General features: G+C 49.0%; 1 pseudogene; it reads left to right on the forward strand.

Annotated features, from left to right (window-relative positions):
• Positions 1-11,378: 11,378 nt before the first annotated feature.
• On the forward strand, positions 11,379-17,807 carry LOC149364676 (uncharacterized; annotated as a pseudogene).
• The last annotated feature ends 1,007 nt before the right edge of the window (positions 17,808-18,814 follow it).

An 18,814-nucleotide genomic window follows, 5' to 3' on the forward strand; every position in this document is an offset into this window, starting at 1 on the left:
AGCGCCCCCAGCCGCGTTCCAATGACCCCGCGTACACTACCGACCCTTTACATGCCCTACTCGATTTAATTTGTTCTTCACAAAGGCCAGAAGGTGCCTTCTGCGAGGTGGTCCTCCGTGCATGATGATCCTTTTCTTTTTCAAGCCTGTGGTTGCGAATTCCGCAGGTCTTAAGTTCCAAGTATACTTATCCTCTCTCCTCCCTTCCCCCGTCCCCGCCCTTTGTTTTCTTTCCAAAGATGTAGTTATTTAGAGGGTATGAGGCCTGTGTCCCTAAAGGTGACTTCCTGTGTGTCGTTTAGATATATGTCATCACTGCACGACACTTTCGTCCCAAGTGGCACTCGCAGCTGAGCAATTAAGTCACATCAACTTTCTCTATTGTCTATGCCGTTGGCAGCGCTTTTTTATGGCGCTGTAAACCATCTCTCATATAAACACTGACGTTGCCGTTCCCTGCTTGATAGGCATTTGCCGGTTTTGTGGCATTGTCTAACTCCGAGGCTCCATGAGCTCCCTCGCAGTCACTTGACCTGAGCTTGCCTTGCGGCAAGTCGCCACTCATTTCCGGGTCCTCAAATGACCTGGCCGGACACACACCGGGTGCGTTCGACAACTGCGCGGCGCTCTGCCCGGTCGGCCCAGCGGGCCCACCTCCGCTCTTTGCCTCGGATGAAGGGCTCTTGCCACCAGGAACGCTATGGGGCACTTCATACCCTATGCCCGACACAGTGTGCGGTTGCGGCAACGCCAGACTTCCTTCTTTCACTCGCTCGCCGATCTGACGTCTGTCCTCACCGACCGCCCCCTGCTGAACGAAATGCTCTTTTTCGCAGCCCGCTTGAGACCGCGTTTTTGGAATTGTCAGAGTGACTTCCAACAATCCTGAACTCGCGTCCGCGTCCCTGGTGTCATTTGGGGTAGAGCTAACCTGGGCGGCCGGATCCTCGGAGTGCGCGTTCACCGCCTCCAATACCGCGACGCTGCGTTCCGTCACGATACTTTCAACTGCGATTCCAGCTTCGCAGAAATCTGGCTCACTTCTTACTTCTGCCTGGCAGTTTTCTTGAACTTTACTTGACAGGCCTTTGCCTTCCAGCACTGGCGTCCTCTCCGCTCGGGACTCGGAGCAGTTCTCCCTGGCTAGTTGACTAGCTCTCCTTGACTCTTTAAGCTTAGCCAGCTCGAGCTCTAGCTGCTGGCGCCTTGCTTCTAACGCCTGCAAATCCGGAGGTTTTTTCTCGCATAGCGGCGCCTTTCCTCCATTCACTTTTGCAAGCTCAGACTGATAGTAAGCTAAGCGCGCCTTCGCCAATTCCACTCGATACCTCACATCGAGTGAGGGCCGGCATGGATAACCGTCCATACCGCCGTCTGTACCCCTCAGCTGTCCTACCGGCTCGAACACAGGGACGTGAACAATGCGACCAAGGAAACTCACGGTTTCGATGCGTCGATCCGCATTGCCAGCTTACTGGTGTCGGAGTCCACCGCCACTTTCGCCGGACGCTGCGATGAGCTGTCGCACGCCGCTGGTCCTGTGCCCGTTGTCGTCACTTGCTGCGACCCGCCGGTGACCGTCGAGTTCTCGACGCGTCAAGGTGCCTCCCTTGACCGGACGCAGTCCCGCGTCGCTTGACTACTGCCGTGGTCCTTGCGTCTTTGCCGCCTTCTCTCCGCAGGTCCGTTCTCGAACGCTGCTGTTGCCTGATCGCCGCCTTTCTAACTGGGTGGACCGGTGCAACGCGGCTGCTCGCCAGATGTCTGGCCGCAACACATGGCGCCTGTTCCGCGCTCTCATCGATCCAATACAAACACGCACGGAAACCCAACGCCAATTACATAGGGCCTTGCACAACTTTACAGGAACGACAGAACAGCTAGCGCACACGCTCAGGGATCGATACCTGTGCACCACTAAGGACCCCCAGCAGGCGGCGTACTCGTATGCAGGCGAAGAGAACACGGAGCTGGACAAGCCTTTCCAACTCCACGACCTCCGGGCAGCCTTAAGCAAAATGAAGCGGGGCACTGCACCCGGGCGCGACAGGGTTACTGTCAAGCTCTTGGCCAACCTTCCCGACGCAGCCTACGCCGCGCTTCTCAAATACATCAATAGCATTTGGGACGGAGAGACTCCTCTCCCTCTCGATTGGAAATCGGCTCTCGTGACCTTTATTCCGAAGGCCGGCAAACCTATTGATGTGGAGAACCTTCGCCCCATCTCCCTCACGTCTTGTGTCGGCAAGCTGATGGAGACGATGGTGCGCGACAGACTCTCCGATTTTCTCGAAACACAGCAAACTTTCGCGGACACCATGTTCGGTTTTCGCCCTCACAAGTCAGCACAGGATATACTTCTGCAGCTTCACCACGACATCTTAGATCCTGTCGAATGTCCCCACAACGACAAGGTGGTCCTGGCCTTGGATCTTAAAGGCGCATTCGACAACGTCAAACACGAAGTAATCCTGGACCACCTCAGTAACACCAACTGTGGCCACAAAACATTCAACTACATAAAACAATTTCTTACAGACCGTCAAGCCTACATACGCATACAAGATACGGAACACGGCCCATACACCATCGGCTCGAGGGGAACACCTCAAGGCGCGGTCCTGTCTCCCCTCCTCTTCAATTTGGCAATCCTTCATATTCCCTCCAAATTGTCTTCTTTGCCCGGGATACATCACGCTCTTTATGCGGATGACATTACTATCTGGGCCACGCAAGGTAACCTGGGGCACATGGAATCCTGCCTGCAAGCAGCGGCGACCCTAGTCGACGACTACGCGGCCTACTGCGGACTCCAGTGCGCCCCATCTAAATCAGAATTTGTGCACATACGTCCCTCCCCTCGGGACACAACACCGCTTTGCATCAGTCTCCCCTCGGGACCGATCCGGGAGTCCAAGGAGATCCGCGTCCTTGGTCTCTTCATACACCATCAACGCAGGGTCGACACTACCCTAGCCAAACTTCGCACAGTGGGAGACCAGGTGGGCCGCATGGTCCGCCGGGTCTCCAACAAGCGGGGCGGATTACGAAGCAAGGATGCACTGCGGCTTGCCCATGCTTTCGTGACGAGTAGAATCCTCTACTCAACCCCCTACTTGCACCTGCGCAAACATGATGATGACCAACTGGAGGTCATCCACCGGAAAGTCATCAAGCGGGCTCTCGACCTCCCGGTCACCACGTCCAACCAGCGACTTCTGGCTTTGGGCGTGGTGAACACATTCCGGGAGCTTCGAGAAGCCCACTTAGTCAACCAATACACACGTCTTGCACAGACCACGTCCGGTCGCCGCCTCTTGGACCGGCTACACATCAAACATAACTACCACATTGAGGAAAGGGAGAGAGTGCCAGAACCCTGGAGACGCGCCCTCCGGGTCCGACCCCTTCCCCGCAACATGTCCAGAGAAGACCATAGCGGTCGTCGCCAGGCGCGCGCGGAAGCGTTGGCGCGATACTATGGTAACCAAGAACACGTGTATTACGTGGACGTTACCGGCCCACACCACGGGGGGTGGTACACGGCCGCAGTCGTACACAATACAAACACAGTTAACGGGCTGACTTTCAAAGCCTACAACGCAACACACGCGGAGGAGATTGCCATTGCTCTGGCTCTCACGAATCCCAAGTCAAAACACATCACCGACTCGCGAGGGGCCTGTCGGAACTACGAGTTGGGCTGGGCTCCCCCGCTTGCCTGGCGCATATTGGAATATAGCTGCCGATGCGAAGATCCAACTCCACGCAACCTGATTTGGGCCCCCGGTCACCAGGGCCTACAGGGAAACGAACAGGCCGATCAGGCCGCCCGCGCACTCTCTCCCCGGGCTATCTCCCTGTCCTTGGAAGCCTACTCCCAATCAGACAATCTGGCCCTTACATTCAAACACATCACCGATTACTACAAGGAGGAGCACCGGCGCCACCCGGCCCCTTGTAAGGGACTGGATCGCGCTGACGAGCGCCTCCTCATCAAAATTCTTACTAACACTGTACTGTGCCCGGCGGTACTTAAACATTTCAACGAATCCTTTGATGGCACGTGCCAGTTCTGTGGGGAGGTGGCTGACACCTTCCATATGGTTTGGGCGTGTCAATCCAACCCATCTATCCCCCCCAACCCCAACCCCACCAGAGAGGACTGGGAGGCGGCCCTGCTCGGCTGTCAGGACCTAAAGACCCAAAAGGCCTTGGTTCACCGCACGCCGGCGGCGTTGCTTGCCAATGGGGCCCCGGAATAGGGGCTCCACCTAGTATTGTTAGGGGAAAGGGCCAATAGGGCCTACCCCAATCACCTCTCTGTAAATATTTATTGCACTATAAATGTTTTTCACCACCACCACCTTTCTCTCTGCGTTCAATCTTCTTCCTGCGCCGTCTTCCGATGGCCGCAGGATCCTGTCGACTGCGCCAGTAAAGATCAGGTTCTTCTACTCTCCTTGCACCAGGGGTGCCCCGTCGGAGACGGTTGGTTCCAACTGGAAGACTGAAGCTCTTCGCACCAGGGGTGCCCCGTCAGAGACGGTCTTGTGTTCAGTTGAGACGCAGGGGTAAGGCGAACACTTCAAATTTTATGTACAGTATTTACAATAGATACAAGTTAAGGCACTAGAGAAATTAAAACAGCAAAGGACAAACAACAAAAGGGTGGAACTGGCTAATACTAGGGGAGGCCCCTACTCGGCGTGGCCGAAGATGCGTAGCATCTCACATTAGCGCAGAACTCCCGCTTCCAGCTCCGGGGCCCGGTTTTAAAGCCCTAAAGGCCCGGCCCACATTTCGTGGCTTCCAATCATGTTACAATGTTCACATGATTGGTTTAGGGAGAGCCTGACCAGCCCTCCAGCTCCCGTAAGGTGAAGAACCCTCTCCACCACAAAATAAAAACAAACACAATTACACATTCGTGCCAGCACGTGCGCGAATCGGTACCGCGGGGCGGGGGGACACCCGAATTTCCCGGCGCGTTCGCAAGCGGCCGCGTTCTGAGAAAGGAGACGCTCCGCTTTGAGCGCCCCCAGCCGCGTTCCAATGACCCCGCGTACACTACCGACCCTTTACATGCCCTACTCGATTTAATTTGTTCTTCACAAAGGCCAGAAGGTGCCTTCTGAGAGGTGGTCCTCCGTGCATGATGATCCTTTTCTTTTTCAAGCTGCACTTCCGCGTCTCTCAGATTATTACAACAGGTAGGTTTGGTTTAGTGCGCGAGGAAAATGGTAACTAAATTGAAATTATTCCCAAAGCCTACGCAACTAACGATAGCTTGGAAGCGGGGTGGAAGTCTCCAGCTTACCGTGACCTCTTCAACGGGCCAGAAAGCGAAGCTTGAATGCTTTTGTTTCAAGGGACATGTAATCATCATTCAATGAGTATTCTTTTCCGGCAGACCAATTTGGTAGAATTAATAAGCCAGTATATTCTCTCTCTCTCTCTATTAGCCAATGGTCTGTTGCAGTACATTGGCCTTCTGACATTGGATCTTGGTGCCTTTATCGAGACTGCCATCACAGCTGCCATTAGTTTCATGCGCACTAAAGTGCGCACTCAGACTGCTCTTCCAGGAATCTCGGTTCGTGATCGGCCCAAGCTAATGGCGCTAGTCAAAGAAACAAAAGCCGAGGTACCGACGAGCTCGCAACCGGTCGCAACGTTTCCAAGCTCGTCACCGTAACAAATCTCTCAGCCACTAGTACCAAACACCCTTTGACTCAAAGGAGATTTTATTGCAGGCGTAGATATTGTGATCCAAGCCACAAAATAGTCTAAGAAAACTATGGTTTTGACACGCTCGTGTGGCGCAGGACGCTCATCGAGTTCCGGCAGGTGAACCCGACATTTGCCAATAGCAAATCATACCACATGGCAGTGTGCGAGGCCCTGCAGACGGGGCCCTGCATGTGCTCACCCAGCCCACTGCTGCTGCTGCACTTGGAAGGTTTCGGGCTGGAGGCATGCAAAGCGCTTGCAGCCGCGAACCCCCGACACGGCGACGTGGGGTCGAGCGGAAGCGCCCAAGGCGCCCCAGTGCGCCCAAGGGTGGTGAGTTGGCATCCGCAGTGACTGCCTCTCAGTAGCTGAATTCGGAAAGCAGCGTTTACCGAAAAAATGCTGCTTCTGGGAATTATACGTGTCAACGGTCAGTTTTGATCTGCTGCCGGTTTTGGAAGCTCCAGACGCCGAACTCTTTCTGGCTTCACCAAATCACGTGACCACATTCTTGGATGATCTTGTTACTTAGTGATTGGTCCTCTCTTCGGGTACCTGATTTACAGTGACTTCAATACAACCCGGTCACGGTGGGAGTATACGCGTCTGGTCATCTGCACTGCAACTCGTACTTTTCGCTCGCTTTACGCTGGCTGCCTCATTGAAAGCATCAAGAGAGCAAGATCTGTTACGACCATCTTAAAGCCGTTTGGAAGAAGTAGACAAAAAAAAATGATTAAGGAAGTGCCAAAAAAGAGAAACAAGAAAATAGTTGTTTCGTGTAGAGATATATGCACGTACCTGACCACTCGACTGACATCGGTTGAAAATTGGCCCTTGTGTACGTTACCTCCGTTTTGTCCGTCTGCGTTTGCGCGCTGCTATGGCCTCAAGTTGTTTAGGTCACCACGAATAACTACTCACTTCACTTGCGACCATGCCGAACAAAAGTAGCCTCTGGTTGCACATGGGGTACAAATTGAACGTCAGGTGTGGAGTAAATAGTACAAGTGTTTTCTAGACCAGCAGCCATAGATGTGTGTCTCAAAGAGGTCAAATTTAATGAAAGCGTGCAAAATGAGCGGATCCATGCGTTAATATTGTTACGTGCCGCCATGCGTGCTCTATTACCCCCAGCACTGGCTCAATGCTTGGTTGCCAGACACCTCCGGCAAAACTTGCGCTGGAGCAAGCCGGAAAACCCAACGTGACCGAATGTGAACCAAGGATTTGATATTTGGCGGAGATAACGCGAGCACTCAGCTGCGCGCTCCTGCCAGCGTCATCATTTTCTATCAAAATATAATGAGCTCCTACGTTTTCATTTCATTCGTAACATCTACAGCATTAAAAGCTCGCAATAAAGTCCAACATGATTTGAGTGATCTCATTAAATGTCGATAAGCTCTCCGTTTCCACTTGTCACTACGACAGTGAAACTTTCATTGTTACCCCTCGGTAATGCGAAAGCCCTGTGAGTAAAGTAAATGAAATGAAATAAAATGCGCAAATATTTAGAGAGGTTGTCGTAAACGGCCGCAGTACCTGCTCCCACAGAACGCACACAGTGACTGGACTTGCGACAAACTCTTACCATCTTGAAATTAGAGCCCCTGAGCAATCATATTTCATGAGAAATCGAAAACCAATCTGCACTCTTCAGTCAGTACTGTTCAGTCATGTACGTCTTCTCTCGCGCGAACTTTGTCTACTAGACATTGAAAAATGACAAAATAGCGAAATGACACGAGCTTGTCCCGCGTTCGTTATTTCGTCGCTTTCACTATCATTCATTTCTGTGCCCCCCCCCCCTTCATTTTGAAAAAGTTATATGCCTAGCAGCACAAGTAGAGCAGGCCCTTTCCACGGTATTTATTTGCTTGCATGAGGGACCACTGTCTGAGTTGCTTAATCATTTCGTAATCATTATGATGCGAGAGCATTATATGGCTCCGCCGAGTTATTTTTCTGCTGAGTTTTCTAGGTGCAGCAGCAATACGAGGAAAACTTGGAGTCTATTAAATGAATTATTAGGTAGACAGAAGAAATCTAATTTGGATGAGAAGTTGCATTGTACTTTTCTAAAAGCAGATCCTTTGACCATTGCAAATTCTTTTAATGATGCGTTTGTATCATCCATTAGGGAACTTAAAAAACAAACCGTCGTTTCTACCATTCAATACCAAGGCAAGAAAACAACTAATTCTGCTGCTTTTCCTCCTGTTGATCAAGATTAGTTGTGGAACCTTATTAGGACGCTACCAGACAGCAAACCACCAGGCTACGATAAGATTAGACTGCGTGATTTGCGAAACAATTACTCCAAACTTAAAGATGTACTTTTACATATACTTAATGGGTGTTTCAAGACAGGAGAAATACCATCAGGTCTGAAGATCTCATTACTACGACCCATCTACAAGTCGGAAAAAAAGACAGATCAAACAAATTACAGACCAATTGCCATACTACCAGTCATTAGCATCCTGATGGAAAAAATTGTGCACCAATATATGACATGTTTTTGTGAGAAGTATTCTTGTTTGAGTACTACACAGTATGGTTTCCGTCGTAATATTGGTGCGGTTGAGCTTCTCGAAGATTGCTGTGATTTTATCAATGGTAACTTGGATGTTAATCAATGTGTTTTTGGATTGTTTTTGGATTTATCGAAAGCATTCGATACCGTGGAGCAGTCTGTTTTGTTAAGTAAGTTGGAAAGTATTGGATTCCGTGGTCCATACCAACAATTTTTTGCAAGTTACCTGTCACAGCGTAAGCAAGTAGTGAAAATTAAAGAATCATTTAGTGCTTTTTCGGATATTCAGTACGGCGTTCGACAAGGTTCTGTTTTGGGACCCTTTTTGTTTAATATTTATGTAACTGATACGGTTAACCTTACATTAAATGCAAAATTATTTCAGTATGCTGATGATACAGCTTTAGTGATATCCCATGAATCTAGCCCACTCGCACTGAAATTACTTCAGTACGATATCAATAAAATAGTAGAATGGCTATCTGGAAATCAAATATACATCAACATAAACAAAACTGTGTTAATATGTTTCAGAAATCCGCACAAGAATGTTGATCTTACCCAGTCGGTTCTACTGCATGGTAGCAACTGTGCCAATTGCGAATGTTCGCCACTACCCTACTCGAGCAGTGTTAAATATCTTGGCCTATATCTTGATTCCAACATGTGTTGGTCTTCCCAAATTGACTATTTATTAAAACGACTCCGTGCTCTTTCTGTCCAGCTTCATCGTATAAAATACACTACACCTATAAACTTGCGTCAGACTGTATATAGATCTTTAGGAGAATCTATCCTTAGATACGGCGTTTCAGTGTATGGTTCTTGTGCACCTTGTAAGATTAAGAAGGTAGATAGTTTCCTGTGCAGAATCTCCACTAATTTATTGTATGGCACTGCTCACGAGAAGTCCGACCATAACACCAGAATGGCTAAAGCAGGAGTTATTCCTCTGCATGACTTGTACTTACAGGTGGTAGTTCTCAGAAATTACTTTTCAGCACAGTTTAAACAGCCAGATAAAAAACCAGAGTCACTTAGGCATATAGCGCGTTATAAAGTTCCCAGGGTTTACACACATTATGGTAAAAGGACACGACAGTTCTATATACCCTACCATTTTAATAAACTACCTGCTCAGGTGTTTGGTTGTGATTCGTTGACGGCTGTGAAATCTGGACTGCAAGCGTGGTTTGAAAGTTTCAAAGAAAGGAAATACTGAGTTGCTTTGTAATTTCTATCTTGTTTTTCAATTTGTGTTCCATTTATTAACTGCAGATTTTCTTTGCTTTACATAATTCTCAATCGCTAAATTTGTTGACTGAACTATATGTAATATTTCGACTTTGTGTTATTGCTTTTTTTTCTTCTTTCTTCTTCTTTTTCTTCTTTATGGATTGTAAAGTGCGCACTTTCAGCGTTTTGTATTCACCGCATGCTGTTGTGACTGCCGTGGCCCGCCCACAAGCGCTTGCGCTTCTGCGGGCACACGCTATGTACTGTATATATATATCTTGCAATAAAATTCCTGTATGTATGTATGTATGTATGTCCGCAAAACGTGTCCGCAAATTTTGTCCGCACGATTCCGTCGTTCTCTAATGATAAACGTGTGAAAGTGTGATTGTGATAGATACGTGTGATAAAATGTTGCGGTGGGAAAAAGTTGGTTAATGAGGTGTAATTAGTTAAGTAAACGCATAAAGACGCGAAAAATACACTCAGACGTCAAAACAGCCATGGGTGTCAATATAGTAGATGGGCGTCAGAACAGTCACGGACGTCGATATAGTATGGGGACATTTTGCTTTCGGACTGCTCCAATGCGGGTGGCCGCAATGATCTCAAAGTTTTCTTGCCACTAATATGGTTATAGACTCCCTGATGCCGCGACCAGGCATTGAAGAAAGCTTCATAGATTGCTTCCCTCCGTAGCCGCATGGTGTGCTCATGTCGATAATATCAGTTCGATAATCCCTATCTTCAATCTGTTTGCACCGCAGGACATTACACTGAAACACGCTGGGTAAAACAGCCCATTATTTTCGACTCGCCAGAGGAAATTGCCCCATTCTCCCGATCTGTCCGCAGCCATCGCAGCCCTGTTTCGGTTTCCCTGCGAGCGCTGCGCCGGCGCGAATCCCGAGCGCTGGGTTCCGCGCGTGCCGCACGAGGTGTTGTTGACGGTGGGCGGCTGGAGCTCTGGAGAGGAACGGGACGCCGTCGAGGTGTACGACCCGCGCGCCTACCGCTGGCTCATGCACACCATGCAGGGCACGTCACCCAGGCAAGATGCACGATCCACATTGAAGGTGTACAACATGAACTGGTGGGCGAGTTGGTCTGGCATATCTAGTGAAGCAGCGCAATGGCACAGGGCCAAAGGGAAGAAGGGGACGAACACAGCGCTGTGTTCGTCCCCTTCTTCCCTTTGGCCCTGTGCCGTTGCGCTGCTTCACTAGATACACTTTGAAGGGTTCTTTCGTGTACCACGAGCGAGCCGAGGTCGAAGCATACGCCCTCTCAATCTTCGGAGTAAAACTAAAATAAATGTTTTCTTCGTTCTTTCTATATCGTTGCTTCTCTGTATCGTGGTCGTAGAGGTCGTTACGCATTGTTTCCGTGGATAAGGTGGTCTCAGCTCACAGAGGACCGGGTTGAATGGAGATATATTGGAGAGGCCTTTGTCCCGCAGTGGGCTTAGTAAGGCTTATGATGATGACGACGATGACGATGATACGAGTTGTACCGTCCTCTGCAAATGATATGCGAACAAGTCAATTGAACAGCGAGCACACCAAAGACAACATTAGCTGCTGGAGAGAAAAAGCAGTAGAGTTCCATCAGCGCATCCGAAAACCGGACTTTCGTGTCATTGAAGTGAAAACCACCTGCTATAGTAACTAATCTCCCTCAACTAAAATATTGTTTCACAGGGCACATTTCGATACTTTTGTCCGCGTTGCATCTGTCGCCCATAGGAGAATGAGCACACGTAATGGCTGCAAGGCAGTGTGTTCAAGGTGAGAGCGCTAAACTCATAATCATTTCCAGGGCGTACCACGGCGCAGCGATGGTGGGAAAGTTCCTCTACGTGGTGGGCGGAATGCGGGGAAGCTCGTACCTGCGCTCCTTGGAACGCTTCGACACCGAGCTGTGTGTCTGGGATCCCTGCTCGGCCATGCACACGGCTCGCGGCTACGTAGCCGTCGCGTCCCTGGACAACTACGTCTACGCCATCGGGGGACGCGACGGTATGCGCTCGCGCTGTGGAACGTTATTGCGTGAACTCTAATTGGCTAGGCATTAGGAGGAACCGGTAGTGTATTTCATTCGTGCGTGCACTAAGAACATGGTCGGGGGGACCAGTCTTGCCGTATACGGGAGCATTCGTGATTCCTGAAGTCGATAAAGCCCTCTTAATTCTGGTATTGCGCCAGTAGACTTGACTATAGAAATTGCATTTTTAATGCAGTGTTTGTTCATTGCTTACATCGTAGTAAAATGACGTTTGCATTTTGTGCTCCATGATGCAGACACCGGTCGCACTGCCAGTGTGGAGCGGTACAACCCCGTCTCCAACCAGTGGACTACGGTGTGCTCGATGAGCAGGGCGCGCAGCGACGGTGCAGCCTGCGCATTTAGAGGTAGGTGAGAACGATAGACTCCGCTCGCACCTATTTACCTCGCGCGTACCTTAAAGAGCCTAGCTGGGAAGTAGCACCACGCTGAAGTGATATATGGTCCATCCCGGCGTTTCCGCTCTTTTGCGTCCTATGTGAAGGTGTGGCTGCAATAAAGTTGTGGAAGTTATTGCATGCCACGCAATGCTCTTGCTATCGAAGCTATGTGCATGGGACTGAGGATTGGCATTATTCCAGAGCATTTGTCAAAGTAAAGCTAAGAGTTGCCGCACCCTGCGTAACATGACACAACAACCAAGGCCAACGACTTGCGCCACCTTTCGCTACGGTCGCAGCGGCTCTGATAAATCTACATCCATGTTCCACAGCTAGTTGGAACTAAAATTCGTCGTGCGATATTGCTACCAGTTGCCTTGACATTGTTGGCTAGCATCTGGTACAAACTGAGGGTGTGAAATTGCTTGACCATAGCTACATCTTGTTTCTGTCCACCACCACCGCATCGATTCTCTAACGTAATTAAAGCTCCGCAAGCCCCGCGGTTCATCTACTGCCGTATTCCTATGGCCTAGCGCGCCTTTCCCACTCCATCGATTAGAATGACGTTATCGCTGTAAAAAAAAAAAAATTCTGAAGAAGGTAAATGGCGCAGTAACTGTCTCGCTGTTCTGTGGAGACCTCAACCACGTTGTAAAGAAAGAGAGGAAGGTGAGAGTGAAAGAAGAGAAAAATGGGCGCCGTAGGGGAGGGCTCCGCAATAGTTGACCACCTGGGCACCTTTAACGTACGCTCACATTGAACGGCACACGGGCGCCTTTTGCGTTTCGCCTCCATCGAAACGCGGCCTCCGCGGTCGGGTTCGAACCCTGGCTACTCCGGGATCGCTGTAAACCCCAGCTTCCACTGAGGCAAATGTCTTCAAAGCATGCACATGTCTAAATCATTGCAAGCGCAAGTCTGAAGCGAAGCATTTCCTCACGCCCTCATTGTGTGGTTGCCCCTTCGACGCAGGGAAGCTGTACGCGAGCGGCGGCTTCGACGGCCGCCTGATCCTGAGCAGCGTGGAGGTGTACACGCCTTCGTCCAACTCGTGGTGCCTGGTGCAGCAGATGCCGGGACCCCGCTGCAGCCACCAGATGGTGGCGATGGCGGGGCGCATCTACGTCGTCGGCGGATACAACGGCCGCTGCCGCCTCACCACCAGTGAGGATAAGGAACGAATGCGTGCGCAGGCGTGTTCTTCTCTCTCGGGAAACCACGAACGCTGCGCAAGTCCCCCAAAACAGTCATCCTTTATTGTCCGCCCATTCATATTGAAGTAGTGTTGCTGCCATCGGTCTATATCGGGGATTCTGACGTCTTTTTTGTCGGTATGCTAGCGGATGTTCTTAGAACGACCATGTTTGATGCGCAATTCTCTGTAATCCGTAACATCTAAATTCTCTGAAAAACAGCCTAGAATAATTGGCTAGTATATAACACTCGCCTTTATGCCTGACAAAAGCGTTTGTTACGCGTTACCTTCCCTTTTTAATGCCTGAGAAACGAATAACTTCAATTTATTTAGCTGCACCTTTGTTTCTCATCATACGCACAACCTCGTTTTGAATGCTCCCTATATTCGCAAGATTTCATGTTACTGTCTGACTTCTTGTGTCATTGTAGTTTGTTTACGTTAAGACATTATTAAGGCGGAAGCCTTTAATGTCTCATCGTTGTAAGCAGCAGTTGTCGACAGAAAATGTCACGCTTTTCAATTGGTGGAAACGGTCGTGACGTCACAGTGCGCGAATTTCAAACGGGGCCAATTGTACTTTGGCTAGTAACCATGCAACCAATTGAAATGATCGTATAGTGATGCTCCAAGTAAGTGGGACTGAGCTTAGTTAATTGATTATTTACCCAATTAGCCTAATTAGCTTTACTAGTCAGGCCATATAAATAAATAAAACCGATTAAGAAATTGGTCGAGCTCAGGAATCGAACCCCGGTCTTCGGCGTGAGAGACGAGCATGCTATCCACTCCGCCATGCCAGCTCGATGGTTTGGAATGAACAAAGGCGCGTCTAGTGAATACGGTGTCTTCACTCTCATCCTCCTCCATTCCCTTCCGGCGAGGTTTAGGTGTCCACCGACAAATGAGAGACAGATACATTTCCTTTCCTCAAAAACCAATTTACCGACGAGCGAGGCGTAGAACCCAATGGGCGATGGCGTTCTATGGACTCCTTGGCAGCGTTGCAAGACGCTGTCGCGTTCCACTCTTAGGGGCGAAGCTTAACATCTTAACCACACATCAGTGACCACACTTTAGGTCAAAAAAGTGCCCCCCTGAATTTTGTGAGACAGTTACTGCGTTATTTCCTTTCCTCACATACAATTTTCATTTTCTTCATTACGGCTCCTCTTTATCTATCTTCTTTCACTCCCAATTCCTCCCTTCCTCTACGGTGCGGCTCAGGTGTCCACCGAGATGACAGAGAATTACTGCGCCATTTCCTTTCCTCAAAAAGCGTTGCGTTCAAAGTGTAAGGCATCGCGCCGAACGGGTGGCGGCGTTCCGTGGACTCCCTGGCAGCGCTCCAACGCGCTGTCGCGTTCCACTCCAAAAGGCGAAGCTTAAGCGTCATTAATTAGCAGTTAATTAGTATTCAAGCATTAATCAGTAATTAATCATTAATTAGTGATTTGTCATCACTTAGTAATTAGTACTCAATTATATGTGACACCACCAGTGCCACAGAAACAGCGAAGGTGGTGCGGAAAACGCTTCCGCCTCTACCCACTTTAGACAGTCAAAGTGCCCCCTGAATTTTGATACCCCTTGTATATTAAAGTTTGACGAATTCTGTATCGCTTTCCGTGAATGTCTTTTATGTACCTCTGGGTTCCTCCCACGAAAATAAACCCACCAGGGACTGCTGGCTGTGAAGGCTGTCTGGGAGAGGCTTGTTTTCCGTCAGCCTCCCATGTCTTTTCGTATGATCTCTATCCATTGGTATGATCTATATCTCTATTAGTAATATGTCAAACATGATAATTATACGAGGATAATAATTCCAGCATGAAGGCCCTTAACACTTCATACCCTCTATATGCCCTTGGAAAGAAAATGTGGCAAGCATAAGTGCTTGTCGTTGGAAGGGTGCTAATGGTTTTCAAAATAGCACAGCCTTGCCAACTAAAAGCAAAGGCGTTCTGGGCAACCGGAACTTTGGAGTACCAAGAACAGATATTAATTTACACAGCTCAGCAGACAGAAAGAGGTACTCAACGGCCTCAAAACGCAGTCAGCATCATGAGCCAATCCGTGTCTAGCATGCACCTCAGTCTCCTGAACCTGCGAATCCTATTTACCGGTAGTTTGATGGTCTGTCTTGAAGAAATGGTCACTCTTGAGAAGTTACAGAAGCGGGAGATACTCTGCTCAGCAACGCGCGCAGCGAGCCGGAAACTTTTAGTTTGTCCCGCAAAAATTGAAGGCCGGACATCTAATTCAAGCATAATGAAAAAGAAACACCGTGTCCTTTCCCTCAGTACCAGTCACGTTGCATGAGTCTCAGGCCGGCGGAAAAGTGCTGAATAGACTCCAATATATATAGCTCAAAAAACAAATTGCAAGTGAATACCGAATTTCATTCAACTGAAATCCTGGAATACAGGAGAAACGTTCTTTTTACACGTCCGCATATTACTGGGGAAGAAAATGTAAACGCGACACACTAATGCGAATATATTACGATTAATGTTGGGCGTCTTGCTTGGAGCCAGTCCGAGAAAATTGGAGAGGAAGGCTGAAATGGCCGTAGCTCTGCGCTTAGAGCGTGCTTAGAGCGCACCACTATAAGGTTTCATAACTTCGTTGAGGGTGTAGGAGCCCTCTTAGATTGCATTAACGCCTGCTAAATAGGGCCAGTGCACGCTTGCATCTCCCTTAAGCCACCGTTATTTTTTTCAACTACGCATCAAAAGTCGAAGTATTCAATGCCTATCTGTTGATCAGTTTTCTTGTCAATTTAAGGTCTCTCCAACTTACGCAAGTCTCATAAGGGAGGAGAATTGTTGTGCACACATTGCGTGCGCCAGCCAGGAAAGAAATTTATTTTCATTCTTCGTAGCCTATGGGCTGTCGGTAGGCACAAGGCAATAGCAGTGTGATTCTCCTCGTAGCCTAAACTAGTGGTTCGCCGACTTGCACGCCCTGCGCAGTGATCGCCAGCGAGAAGGACAGAGCCCCGTCCTCCTGGCAGACCATGGCGCCTCTGTGCGTGGGCCGCAGCACTTTCGCTGTGGCGCAGCTGTACGGCGACCTTTACGTCATCGGCGGATTCAATGGTGCACACCGCTCTACCTCTCTCCGCGTCTCCTCAGCTTCTTTTTACGAGCAGAGGAACAGCTTGAATCTGCGATCGACCATTTGCGATACTGCGCTGTCCAGTTGCAGTTGCTTGGCAAATGTGGTTGCTGCAGAAGGCTACAATCCAGAGTGGAGGAATCCAATCTTTTCACGAAAAAACAACGGTTCGTTTTCCAACCGATTAGTCATCAGTCAATCAACCAATCAGTCAGTCGGTCAATGAACCAATCAGTCACAGAGTCAATAGGCAGTTAATTACGACGCTTTGCTGCTGGACTCTGAGATAGCAGGTTTAATGCATAGGCGCCGGGCTGCCTTCGTTTTTAAGAAACCCAAGGACCGCTTAACACAGATTTCGACGACATATGCATATGCCTGGTACTAGAGCTCCCCACGTTTATTTTTCTGAGGTCAGAATCGTCAGTAAGAATAAATATTGGCGAATAAAGAGGATGAGCCTAACGAAAAGAACTAAATCAACAAATAGTAGCCATAAACTTGATTTCAGAGGCACTAAATGCACGCAAAAATGCAGCTGAGAAAGTTTGCTTTGTGGGAAGACTACAGAAGCAGGCGCTAAGCGCAACGTCGAAAGATAAGTTTTTTTTTTGTCTTTTGCCGGCGGGAATGTCTATTATTCCAGAGGTCTTGGTATGCAGTGCGAGAAGCTTTCTTCATATATCTTTTACAACAACATATATTTCCGGCTCTCAGATTACTGAAGTTTGGCTGTTTGACTTGATGTTTTAATAAACAAAGCAACAGATTCAACTTTCTGCCTAAATGAGCGGCTGTAGGGCCGTAGTTCTTGACCTATTCAGCTGTCAAGAGAAACATGACCGCCAAGAAGACATGACTGCTTTAAAAAACAGAGCTGAACACGGTCAGTACTCAGCCTCAATACTGCCCCCTATTAGTGTTCTGCTTCACGCACATAAAAAAAATCGAGTGACGCACTGACTTGTATAACTTTCTACAGTTGAAGACTCTGTACAATGCGTTTTGATCACCACTTTTTACTGAACGCAGGAAGAACCACGACAGCCAAAGTGGAACGTTACTCTCCGGCGACAAATACCTGGCGGTCCGCTGTTCGACTTGAACGAGCCGGTCAGTGCCATGGCCGCCTGTTACGTGAAGGGCCTCGCACCCGCCAGGCAACTGGCCACTCGTGGTGAGTGTCGTTTTACAGGCAAAAAAAAGAACAGGGCTTCGTCACACAAATTAATGATTAGAAATCGAAAGTTCAGCTCAGCTTGTTCGAGGTGAGCTCAGCGAGCTCAGCTTACATTTGAGGGTAAGTTGTGTTACAACTTGCAAGCATGCATAACCTGCCTTGCCATGCTTAGTACTTTTCTGATTTAATGGAAAGCATCTGTGCTGCTCAGCAAGTTCGATGCATTTGGATGAAAATACTAGTGTGGCCTGAAAGGAAATATTTCACGTGCACGTGCGCGTTCAGAAAAAAAAATTTGCAATACTCGCTAATTGTTCCTTCATTTTGTTTGCAGGAGCACTCGGGCTCTCTACGTGAAGTATGAGGGATTGGCGGGTACACGTCCGCGCACAATCGTCATGAAACTGGCCAGCCCAGAGAGCTCAGGAATTTACTGCCACGAGATAAAAATGCCACAACACGTTCAACAGCCAGGAGGCGTATCGACAAAATTTCAGCCGTGCTCCAGGCTCACCACAAAATATCGGATCGCTCGGCACGTCCTGTGCGAATAAATGAAGCACTCCTACCGAGGAAGAGATCAGCATGTGTCTGCATCTGCAGTGGTGGCATTCGGCGAGAGTTGATTGCGGTGGTGCTCGACCGTAACATGCGCGCATCGTCATCGCAAGGCCTGTCCAACTCTGCAGTCTGGTTCTCGGAAAAGTCTCCGACCTGAAGGAAGGCCCATTTGCTTGGCTGGAATGAAGCGGATTCAACTGTTGCAATGTGAGGTGGTCTACGAGTAGTTAATCACACAGGTACTGCTAGGCACTGGGTCAATAGGCAACCAGCCATGAACTACAAAATATGGTCCTAGAGTATTCGCAGTTTTTCTCGGAACACCAGAAAAACCTACTTCCCTCGTTACTGCACGTGCGCCCACTGTTAGCGGAAACAGGCTTCGTGCTCTTGATTGTGAAGACGTCGAAATGCCTGTTGTCCTAACACGTGAATATCATGGAGTAGCTATTACTGTCAGCGATCAGCTGCAACTCTGACACGGCAGCAGCGGCACTGTGACCAGACCATCAAATGTGGGAGGTTCCGGCTTGCAGCAACGCGAAACCATACTTCTGCTTTGGATGCAGCCCTAGATTTGGACAGCAAATGTGTGAACCGCGCATAAACGTGTTTATTTCCCTGTGGTGAGGATATAAAACCATTGGATCTTTTAGGCCGAGCAGACCGCCGCTTTAGCTCGCACATGTTGGATACCCGCGACACACCGAAACATTTCTTGACGTTGACATCTTTAAACTAACCATTAGCTGGCCCAAAAAAGACTCGGCGAATTTGAAAGCAGCATAGGGCCTTTGACAAAC

This window comes from Amblyomma mixtum, chromosome 2 (genome assembly GCF_055824585.1).
Source record: "Amblyomma mixtum isolate Tamu chromosome 2, ASM5582458v1, whole genome shotgun sequence".
Classification (NCBI taxonomy): Eukaryota; Metazoa; Arthropoda; class Arachnida; order Ixodida; family Ixodidae; genus Amblyomma; species Amblyomma mixtum.